Consider the following 11,913-nt stretch of genomic DNA (forward strand, 5'->3'; position numbering starts at 1 on the left):
ATTCAGTTTAATTGTACTATCAAACTTCTCACCACAAATTCAGATCTGTGCATTAATAGTTAATCTCCAGGCATGGCTAAATATTATCAATGAAGCCTTATTTAAGTCAGTAATGTGTATGACAGATCGAGTCAGAAATTAATTCTTTTGTTCAAATATGCAGTTCTATTATGTCAGTTTTGTTCAGGTGCTGTGCTAGGAACTAGAGATGAAAAAAGAAAAGAAAAAGACTAAGACACGATCCCCAAGGTTTTCATGATCTAGAGAGGAAGACAGATCAGTAAAGAGACAATTACAGCTCAGCGTTATAAGAACTTTGAAGACAATTTCCCCAGGGAATGTGGGGGCTCAAAAAAGGGTACCTACCCCAGTAAAAGGGGGGAGGACTCCTAGAAAGCAAGATTTGTGCCAAAAAAAAATGGTTGCATGGTTAGCAAAACTGAATTTGATCAACTGACTGGGATGAGTTGTTTTTGAGGCCAAACATAAATTCCTTCTTGCAGAAGCTTCTTAACTTATCCCAGCCCCGATCACATTGCCTATAAATGTATGGGCCTAGGCAAGAGGGAGTGAATGGATCCATCAAACTTTTACCCTTACTAGAATAAAAGATCTTAGAGCAGATGTCTCACAGCTGCCTTATGGATAGAAACATCTTTTGAAATGAAGGATAAAGGGTGTTTATTCTAGTGAACAGAAACTATGGCTTCTCAGTAGAGCATTTGAAGGTAAATTCAATATGTTGACAATTAAGAAATTATTTTGCTGTTGCCTCTGGATTCTGTACATGGACAAACTATATCCATATATTGCACAGCTTTCCTGCCTGGGATACCTCTCCTGCCCTCCACTGCCTCTCAAAAAGTATACATTTTTAATTAAGACCGTGTGGTATTGGCACAAAGGATCAACAGAACCAAAAGAGAGACCCACAACTGTAAGGTCAAAGGCATGCAGAAAGGTAGCATTGCAGGTCAATAGGAAAGAATGATCTGTTTAATCAATAACATTGGGTTGATTGTGTGTCTCTGTATGGAAAACAAATCTTGACTTCTGCCTCATGCCATACACTAAAAAATCATTTTCTGTAGAATGTATATCCAAATATGAAAAGTAAGATAATAAAGTTTCTAGAGAATATCTTAGTGACTTTGAGGCATGGGAAATTTTCTAAAACAGGACCCAAACAGGTATCTTTTCCTGGTAAGGAAAGGACTGACTACATTAAAATAAGGTATTTATGTTCATCCAAAAAATAAAATCACCATTAAGAAAAGGATAAACAGTCAAAAGAAAAATGGGAAAGATTAGTGAATTCTGTTTGTTTTCTTGACACACACACACACAATCTCATTTTAAACCTTTTCCATTGAAATATGACACATGTATATAAAAGTACATAGAACATTAATGTATAGTTTCGTTATCATAAAGTCACACCAGGTAGCCACTCCTCTGATCCAGAACACTGCCAGCTCCCAGGAAACCCCTGGGTGCTCTCTCCCCTCCAGATACAGTAGTCACTTTGTTTTTTTTTTTTCAAGGTAGTATTTTCAAGGTAATATTCTTAATGAAATTTACTGTGAAAACAGTATTTTGAGTCAAAGATTTTTGGAATGCCTGTGGACTCTGAGAGAAGGGGACTGGGGAACTCCTTCCTGCATTTTGTCCTCTCTCCTGAAGGGGAAACCCAGGTTTAGGTTGTCCCTCAAATGGCAACATCAGGCTGCCCAGCTGTGACCACTTCAGCCCATCCTGTGTGGCAGGTACTAAGTTGGGCACCGTGTATACTTAGCTCACTTAATCCTCAAAACAGCCCCATGGTCTTGGTCAAAGGGTGAAAGAGAAGAATAAAGGAAAGTTGCCCTTAATTCACAATATTCGAGGACTGTTGATTTACTTACACTTTTTCCCCAAGGTAAAGTGTACAAGGCACAGCCCCATGTGACTAATTGGAATTTCCCTCTTTAAAGTATTTGTATAATTGGCATTTACTTTATCTGTGGAGAACTTGAAAAAATAAATTTCCTTGGGTCAAAGCATTTTTAAAAAAGATTTTATTTATTTGACAGAGGGAGAGAGAACACAAGTAGGCAGAGAGGCAGGCAGAGGGAGAGGGAGAAGCAGGCTCCCCGCTGAGCAGGGGGGACTCGATCCCAGGGACTTGATCCCAGGGTCCTGGGATCATGATCTGAGATCTGAGTCGAAGGAAGATGCTTAACTGAGCCACCCAGGCGCCCCTGGATCAAAGCCTTTTTAGAAAATATTTTATTTATTTATTTGATTGAGCGAGAAGGAGAAAGAGAGAGTTCAAGATGGGGGAGGGTCAGAGGGAGAAGCAGACTCCCCGCTGAGCAGGGAGCCCGATGCGGGACTCGATCCAGGGACTCCAGGATCATGACCTGAGCCGAAGGCAGATGCTTAACCGACTGAGCCACCCAGATGCCATAAGAAGCTAGAGCACTTTATTTATTTATTTATTTTTTAAGATTTTATTTATTTATTTGGGAGAGAGAGAATGAGAGAGAGAGAGCACATGAGAGGGGTTAGGGTCAGAGGGAGAAGCGGATTCCCTGCTGAGCAGGGAGCCCGACGTGGGACTCGATCCCGGGACTCCAGGATCATGACCTGAGCCCAAGGCAGTCACTTAACCAACTGAGCCACCCAGGTTCCCGGATCAAAACATTTGAACACGTTTAGGGCGCACTAAGATTCTCATGAGTCATATTAAAAATGTAATATATATGTTTTATATATTATGTATGTGGCCAGTTGTACTGTACGTTGCAGCTATTGGATGTTCAGTTGACAAAAAATAGAATAGTTTGGTGGATTTACTCCTTGGGCTCATCCTGTTTCACTGGAAAACTCATCTAACCGTACATGTCACAGACTAATTCAGGACAAAAGCGAAGCCTCAGCTGAATCGTGAAAACAGCCCATCCAACCTAGGAAGACTGTCTACCTGAAGTAAAAGGCCATCAGTCTAAGGGAATGCTCCAGAAAGACACATCTAAAAATAAAAGCAGCCAGCCTACTAGAGAGAAGAAACATCACTAGGCATTCTGACTATGGTTTTATTTCATTAAATTGCTGAGTGTCTGCTGAGTTACAGGAAGTAAAATGGAATATATAGTTTCCAAGTGCCTACTCTGTTTAAGGCATTATGTGGTGGGCTCTAGGAGACTCAAAGATGAATGACAGGCCATCCTCCCTAATAAGGAGGTTACAGTCCAAGGAGAGGTAAACAGTAAGACATATACAGATAACTGATTATATGAACCATGTGTGATAGGGCCTAGGGAAAGAAGCAGAGGAGAAATGAACCAGTAATTATTTGAGTACCTTTCATTAGCCAGGCATATTTCATATATCTTTTTTTTCTCTCACAACCCTGAGATCATGACCTGAGCTGAGATCAAGAGTTGGATGCTTAACCAACTGAGCCACCCAGGGGCCCCTCATATATCGTTTCTTAATCTTACTTAATCTTCTTAATCTTAATCTCATCAATAACATGATGAGGTTGGTATTATTTCCAGTTCAAGGAACTGGGTAAGTTCAACCAAAGAACTAACCCAGGATCACACTAGTAAATGGCACAGCTGAGGATGAAATCCAGATATGCCTACCCGGAAGCACGTGTTCCTAACAACCTCACAGGTTAAGAGCCATGTGATCTATAGAAAAGAGGTCCTTACTGACCATGTGCCTCAAATGATGAAAAAGGAACCAGGAGGATGAGTCATTTTAGGATGATGTCACATACCATTATACACACCATCCAAAGGTCATTTGGAATTATTTTCTAGAGCATAAAACACTTCAGCTGGAAGGCATGGTGCAAGATTTAATCAGCAGGCATTCTCCTGTCTCTGCCATCAACCCCAAACCCTGCCTTTAAAAGATAAAATTAATTGAGTTTTACTGTTCCCATGAGTACCAACGCTGTGCATATATCTTCATAAAGCAGAAAAAAATAAAACTCAATTTTATTATAAATTGTAGGGGTCCATTTTCACTCATTAATATTACTATTTATATAAATGATTATTTTGATTCTTAATTATTCTTTGTTCAGGTGACTATGCAGCCCCAGCTGTCTTTCTCTTTAGTTGCTTGCCTTCACTGGAATGCTTCTTCCATGGTTTCTCAAGAGCTATCGTCACTGTTACTATCGTTATTTTGCAAGGTGAATGAACATAAATATAGATTTTCATCATGTGTAAACTCAGCTGACAATCAGAAAAGGTTTTTCTTCCATTTGAATTGTGTGGTAACGAGGGGATGCTAGAAGATTAGCCCAAATGAGCAATTCAGCACTCTCTGGTCGGATTCCAGGTCTGCCAGCAAGGTACTGGGCAGAGCACGCTCCCTCCTGGCACGGTCCCTGACTCTACGCAGGTGACGACTAACGATGCTTGTCACCTGTTGTTTTTCCTAAAGTGCTGAGAGGGTTTGTTTGCTAATGAAAGATAACACCATTTCTCAAAATGGTATAAACCACTGTAGAAACTAGAAGATAGGAAATAGTCTCACCCACATTTTGACTTGCACAGGTCTACCTGGATTTGCAAAAGGTGGCTTTATGACAAGGATTGATCTGCCATAGTTGAGACTACTACAGTTTTAGCTTTTCATCAATGTCAGACAAAGCTAAAACACTAATGGCTAGCATTCTGGTCCTCCACTTATGAGAACCAAAATAACCTTTAAAGGATCAAAAGTACAATACTGTTGTGTGGTAACATGCTTAAACCAGTGAGATCCTGTGGCTCAACTGCATGACTCTCAAACAATTCCAAGGTCCTAGATGAGAATAGACCTTTAGAGTCTTAAACTTTTAGTCTCTTTACCATGCTTGATGTGATGAATGAGCAGTTGGTATGTAGTCTGATTTTCATGGGTCATTTCAAGCTAGTATGTTAAAAAAAAAAATCCCAGTTAGGGGCGCCTGGGTGGCTCAGTCGTTAAGTGTCTGCCTTTGGCTCAGGTCGTGATCCTAGGGTCCTAGAATCGAGCCCCGCATTGGGCTCCCTGCTCAGCGGGAAGCCTGCTTCTCCCTCTCCCACTCTCCCTGCTTGTATTCCTGCTATCACTGTGTCTCTGTCAAATAAATAGATAAAATCTTTAAAAAAAAAAAATCCCAGTTACTTATTAGTATAAGTCCTTAAATATTAAGGCCTTGAGAAAGGGAGTTCCCAGTGAAATTATGATGGTGGATCTTAACAGTGTGGAGTACTTTACTTAAATGCACAGTCCATATGCTCTATTATTTGTGTGTAATGATCTGGTGAATTGTCAATCTGTCCTTTTTAAAAGAGTGTGTGAGAAAATTAAAATGTACATAAATGTGCATGGATGAAATAGGGCTTCATGTTCTCATGTTTGGAAAATGTGTTTTCATCACATAGTGGGAACAAAAACATTCAGAAATTGATCTTTGAAATCATACTGGAGCTGAACATGACATGTAATTTGACATGTAAATACGTAATTCACACATGATTTCTCAGAAATGAATGAAATGTGGCCGAATATTTCATTTTCTTCATTGCATTTATCACCACCTGACATCACTTCATTTACTTATTTGTGTACTTTGTCATTGTCTGTCTCTTCCACTCTCAAGTGAAACTCCATGAAGCAAGGGGTGTAGTGACTTGGCCACGATTGTACCTCTGGAGCCCATAACATTGCCTAGAACAAAATAGGTGCTCAATAAATATTTATTGCATGAAGGAATTAATATAAATTGAAAAATATTCAGTGCACTGAAGTGTCGTGAAATATACTGAAGTATATTTAGATATTTCTGAAATCAACTTGATGAAGTCTCCACAGTGGCAACACCCATCAGCTTTACTAAATGCCCTGTTATTAGATGGAATTGATACGTTTAGTAAAGGAGTATAGCTAGAGTATAAAGTTCCAGGAACCATACTACACTGGTTAGAAGCAGCAAGCCCTTCAGCATGAGATTTCAGCAACAGTTCTTTTGTTACTCATACTTTCTTCTTTTTCATTGAAGCATGCTGTCTTGTTGCAGTATACTTTATAAGGGAGATATGCACACATCTCAAGTGTATACTTGATATGTTTTGATAAATGCATATACCTATGTAACCCACACACTGATCAAGATAATAGAATTTTACATCATTCCAGAAAGTTCTTCTATACCATCTTTTAGTCAATCCCCCATTTCCCCCTCTCCCCTAAGCAACATCTGTTCTGATTTCCATCACTATTAAATTAGCTTTGCTTGTCCTTGAATTTCATATGAATGGAATCATTCAATATGTACCGTTTCATGTTTGGCTTCTTTTGTGCAGTATGCCTGTGAAATGCATCAAGGTTGTTGTGCTTTTTAGTAATGTGTTCTTTTTTATCGCTGAGTAGTATTCATTTGAAATTTGTAAAATTCATCCATTTTCCTGTTGATGGACATTTGGAATATTTCTAGTTTGGAACTATTATGAATAAAGCAGTTGTAGACTTTCTCAGATGAATCTTTGCAGACACATGCCTTACTTTCTCCTGGACAAATATGTAGAAGTGGAATTGATGAGTCACAGTGTAAGTGTATGTCTATCTTTGTAAGAAGATGCCAAACAATTATCTGAAAGTTAAACAAGTTTACACTCCCACCAACAATGTATGAATTCCAGTTGCTCCACATAATGGCCAATATTTGGTATTGTCGATCTTTTAAATTTTAGCCATTCTAATAGGTGTGAAATAGTAATAATTGTGTGTTAACTACCAGTTCTCTGATGATTAATGACATTGTGCATCTTTCTATTTGCCTATTAACCATTTATATATCTTTTGTGTGTGAGTGAAGTGTCTGTTCAAGTCTTTTGCCCATATTTTATTTGGGTTTTTGTTCTCTTTATTGTCAAGGTGTAAGAGTTCCTGATTTATTAGAGATATACATCCTTTTCCTGATATTTGATTGTGACATTTTCCTGAGTATTTTCTCCCAGTCTCTGGATTGCCCATTTTTTAAAAAAGTTGCATTTTGATGACCAGAAGCTTTTAATTTTGAAGAAGTCCAGTTATCAATTTTTTAATGGCTTCTGCTTTCTGTGTCCTGTCTTCGAAATCTTTAATAATCCCATAGTTGCAAAAATGTTTTCCTGTTTTCTTTTAGAATCTCCATCTCTAATTAGATTTTTTCACATGCTTAAAAAACAACATTCAAGTTTTACCTACCTTTTTAGGAGCTCTCAGAAATGCTAGAACTCTGTGTAACTTCTGGGATTCTTTAACGAAAATTATTTGGCCAATTTTGGTTGATAAAACATGCATTCAAATAATGAATTATTCTTTATTTTGTTCAATTATTTTCAAGAACTACATTTTATTATTTTATTTTATCAAAGAAATGAACACTAAAGACAATTCTGAATCATTTGTTTTAATGGAGGACAACATGGGGACAGAAGCTCTGTCTTGGGTCATTTTATTATTATTATTTTTATAGTTGCGGGTCTTTTTTCCTGTTTTTATTTTCTGATTACAACAATTGTACTACTTTTTATTTCATTAGTAAGCTTCACGAGTCTAAAAAAGGTAGCCCACAAGCATTTTGGAAGATGGAAGTGAGCTGGTCTGAGGATTGAATTTTTTTCCTTCATAATCTAGGAACACTAAACCTAGAGCTGACTGAAATAGTTTATCTTCTCATGTTCTGTTGCGTTGATTGCCCAAGAATTTCAAAAGAGTTCATAAAGATTTTCCTGGTTAAAGCTATATTAGGATGATATCTCTAATGTTAAATCAAATCACAGAATAATAGAAGCAGCATGGATTTGGATTCTCAGGATCCTGAGTTTGAATGCTCTCTCCCCCAATCTATTTTTATTACCATATGAATTTAAGCAAGGCACATAATTCCTTTGAGCATTATTTTCCTCAGCTACAAAATGGGATAATCTCTACCTGTCAGAATAATTTTTTAAAATATTTTTTTTATTTATTTGAGAGAGAGAGCATGAGCAGGGGGAGAGGCAGAGGGAGAGAGAGAGAGAGAGAGAGAGGGATAAGTAGCCTCCCCACTGAGCAGGGAGCCTGTTGTGGGGCTAAATCCTAGGATCCTGGGATCATGACCTGAGCCAAAGGCAGATACTTAACCAGCTGAACCACCCAGGGGTCCCTCTCAGAATAACTGGAAATATGAAATGCAATCTTTTATGTTTAATGACTGTCAAGTAGTTGGTGTTCAGTAAATATTACTCCCCTCCCACCTTTTCTGTTTCTAATTCTTTTTTTAAACTTCATTTTAATTTCAGTGTAGTTAACATACTGTGTTATATTCATTTCAGGTGTACAATACAGCGACTCAACAATTCCATATATTACTCAGAGTTCGAGTAAAGTGTACTTTTAATCCCCTTCACCTATTTCACCCATCCCCTCACCCACCTCTCCTCTAGTAACCATCAGTTTGTTCTCTATAGTTAAGAGTCTGTTTTTTGGTTTGTCTCTCTCTTTTCCACCTTTGCTCGTTTGTTTTGTTTCTTAAATTCCACATGTGAGTGAAATCATACGGTGTTTGTCTCTCTCTGACTTATTTCACTTAGCATTATACTCTAGATTTGTCCATGTTGTTGCAAATGGCAAAATTCCATTCTTTTTTATGGCTGAATAATATTCCATTGTGTGTGTGTGTATTTTTATATATCTCACATCTTTATACATTCGTCTATTGATGGACACTTGGGCTGCTTCCATAATTTGGCTATTGTAAATTATGCTGCAATGAACATAGGAGTGCATGTATCATTTGAATTGGTGTGTGTGTATGTGTGTGTGTGTGTGTGTGTCTTTAAATAGGCTCCACACCCAGCACAGAGCCCAATGCCAGGCCTCAACTCATGACCCTGAGATAAAGACCCAAGCTGAGAACAAGAGTCACACGCCCAACCAGCTGAGCCACCCAGGCCTCTCTGAATTAGTGTCTTTATATTTTTTGGGTAAATACCCAGTAGTGCAATTGCTGGATCATAGGGAGGTCTGTTTTTAATTTTTTGAGGAGCCTCCATACTGTCTTCCAGAGCAGCTTCACCGGTGTGCATTGCCACCAACAGTGCATGAGGGTTCCTATTTCTCCACATCCTTGCCAACACTTGCTATTTCTTGTGTTTTTGATTTTAGCCATTCTGAGATGTATGAGGCGATATCTCATGGTGGGTTTGATTTGCATTTCCCTGATGATGAGTGATATTGAGCATCTTTTCATGTGTCTATTGGTCATCTGCATGTTTTCTTTGGAGAAATGTTTATTCATGTCCTCTGCTCATTTTTAAAAAATATTTTATTTATTTGAGAGAGACAGTGACAGAGAGAGAGCACAAGCGGGGAGGAGAGGGAGAAGCAGAATCCCGGCTGAGCGTGGAGCCAGATATGGGACTCAATCCTAGAACCCTGAGATCATGACCTGAGCCAAAGTCAGACACTTAACCAACTGAGCCACCCAGGCACCCCCTGCTCATTTTTAAATCAGATTATTTGTTTTTTTTTTTTTTTTTTTTTTTTTTTTTTTTTAGTGTCGATTTGTGTAAGTTCTTTATATACTAACCCTTTATTAGATATGTCATTTGCAAGTATTTTTTCTCATTCAGTAGGTTGTCTTTTAGTTTGTTGGAATCTCTTGGAGTCTTCAGACAGATTCTTAAGGGTCAAAGGATTTTCTACAGGATTTTTAAAAGAAACTGTTTTTTGGGGGGAAAATTAAAATATTGAAATAAGCAGAATCTGACACATTGGAATAAGTTGCCATGAGATTCCAAAGTGAATTTGCATTTACATTTGCCATTTCATCTTACTGAGCTAAAGGACCATCAGTGTGACAGTTTATATAACCGGCTGATATTTGGTTGTTGTGTCTTGCTAGTTAAATGGTAGCAATGGCCAGTGCCTGCCACTATACTTATGTTGTCTATGAAGGCAAAGTTTCTGTTTCCTAGTGATAATATAAATAGCATTTTCAGTGACCAAGATTTTAGTTTCTTATGTTTTTAACAAATCAATACTTTGATTTCACATCATGAAAATGACATGCCACTGAGTAATGTGCCATTTTGTAGAGGCTAATGGGAAATGAACAGAGGCAGACTAAACAATATAAATGATGTATTTGTACCAAGTGAAAGCCAAATGCTTTCAGGACATTCTATACAAATAAAGATTTAATGGCAATTTGAATATTCTAAATTGAAAACAGAGTGGAAGCAATAATAATAAAATCTGATTTATGATCAATTATGAAATGGTGTAAATGAGATACTAATTGCCTCTGTGAAACTCTGCATTCTCAAGCCTCATTCATGGCAAACATAGTGCTGAGCCTGTTTGAAAAACCACAAGGCCTGTGATATCTGTGTCAGACTTGTTTTGCTGTAGGAACCTGTCTGCCTTGTTTTGGGGGGGAGAGGGCATTTCTGATTATACAGATTCTCTGTTAATTCTTTTCTATCTTGCCAACAATTGTTGAAATATTAGCCAATATAGTCCCAAGCATATATACAATAAAACACTATGAGAGGCCTAATTCTGTCTTTATCTTCAACAGTCTATGAGTCAGGACTGAAGTAAAACAAAAATGTTAAAAAATATTTCTAAGAATTTAAAACTAACTTTGGATATTTTCTTGTTTCAAATTTCAGCAAAATTTGATTATACATTTCGTGCTGATTTCAATTATATTATTATGCTAACTCCATTTGTTGAAATAAATAATACAGCTTTAGATTCATCAAGTAATATATTGGCATTCAAGGATTTCTCACTAGCAGAGTGTTAAGTATGAGGCCTGATTTTCTTGAACTACCTTATTTCATAGACTGTCAGTGCCCGTCTACTGTATCCTGATTTCATAGATGTTAAAATAAGAAAAAAATGTATGTTCCAGTTTCTGTATAATTTGTATAATCTGTGTAATTTGGCTGCAAACAAAGGTTGTTTTTTTCAGAGCTTACTTACATGAATTAGTATTCTCTGCAGTTGTCACCACACAGAAACAGACTATAGAACTGAACCTGAGGCTACATCTTTCCCCTATCAAAACCAACAATGGTGATTTAGTTTCAGCCAAACACATCATCTACTGCAATAAATTAATGTTAATTTGGCTTGCATTGATTTGTAGTTTTGTATTTAATTTGAAAATCTGCTTTGGTTTTAGAGTTTATAACAGCTGTAAGAGTAAGGAGTTTATGCCCAGTTTTATGTTTATACATATTTAAACAACAACAACATAAATAGAATTTCAGCAATACTAGGGGTCTAAAGAGAATTTATTGCTTTAAAAGGGGTCAAACATAAGTCGCCTGAGAAATTCTGTTCTAGCTCTTTAATAGCGCATTGTTCAGTAGTGCCATGACATCTGATAATTTAAAGCCGTTATAAAGATTTTTTTTCTCCCAAAAGATCTGATCTCTTGTGAAGATACAACTTTTTGTTCTGTATACGTCAACACTTCTTTTTTTAGAATATAAAGTGTTTAAACGTGGTCATCCTGCAGTGTAGCCTGACTGAAGGAGTTTACAACTGGTAGAGACCTCAAGTTCATGACCCTGGAACGCTGACCATCCTTCCAATTATAGATTCCTGTAACCATGTAACCGTTAATAAACTGTTTGGTTGTAAGGTTTCTAAAGAGAGCAAGAACATGAAAAGGTTTTTATATATTTCTTCAAATCTTACAACTGAACATCAATTTACTATTTAATAGCTTTGAAATCAGAACTGGCTTATTGGAAAGACAAGCCATTAGAAGAAATATATCAAAGCATATTTTATTTGTAATTGGGCAATTTAACTCAACAGGCATCTTGTTTTCGCCTAGTTTTTTTGAGGGGGAGAGGAACACAGTGTTTTTATTACTTTTCAAAAGCTGTGAAAGAA

This window comes from Mirounga angustirostris, unplaced genomic scaffold (genome assembly GCF_029215605.1).
Source record: "Mirounga angustirostris isolate CCGP_5_RB_7025 unplaced genomic scaffold, mMirAng1.0.hap1 SCAF_9, whole genome shotgun sequence".
Lineage (NCBI taxonomy): Eukaryota > Metazoa > Chordata > Mammalia > Carnivora > Phocidae > Mirounga > Mirounga angustirostris.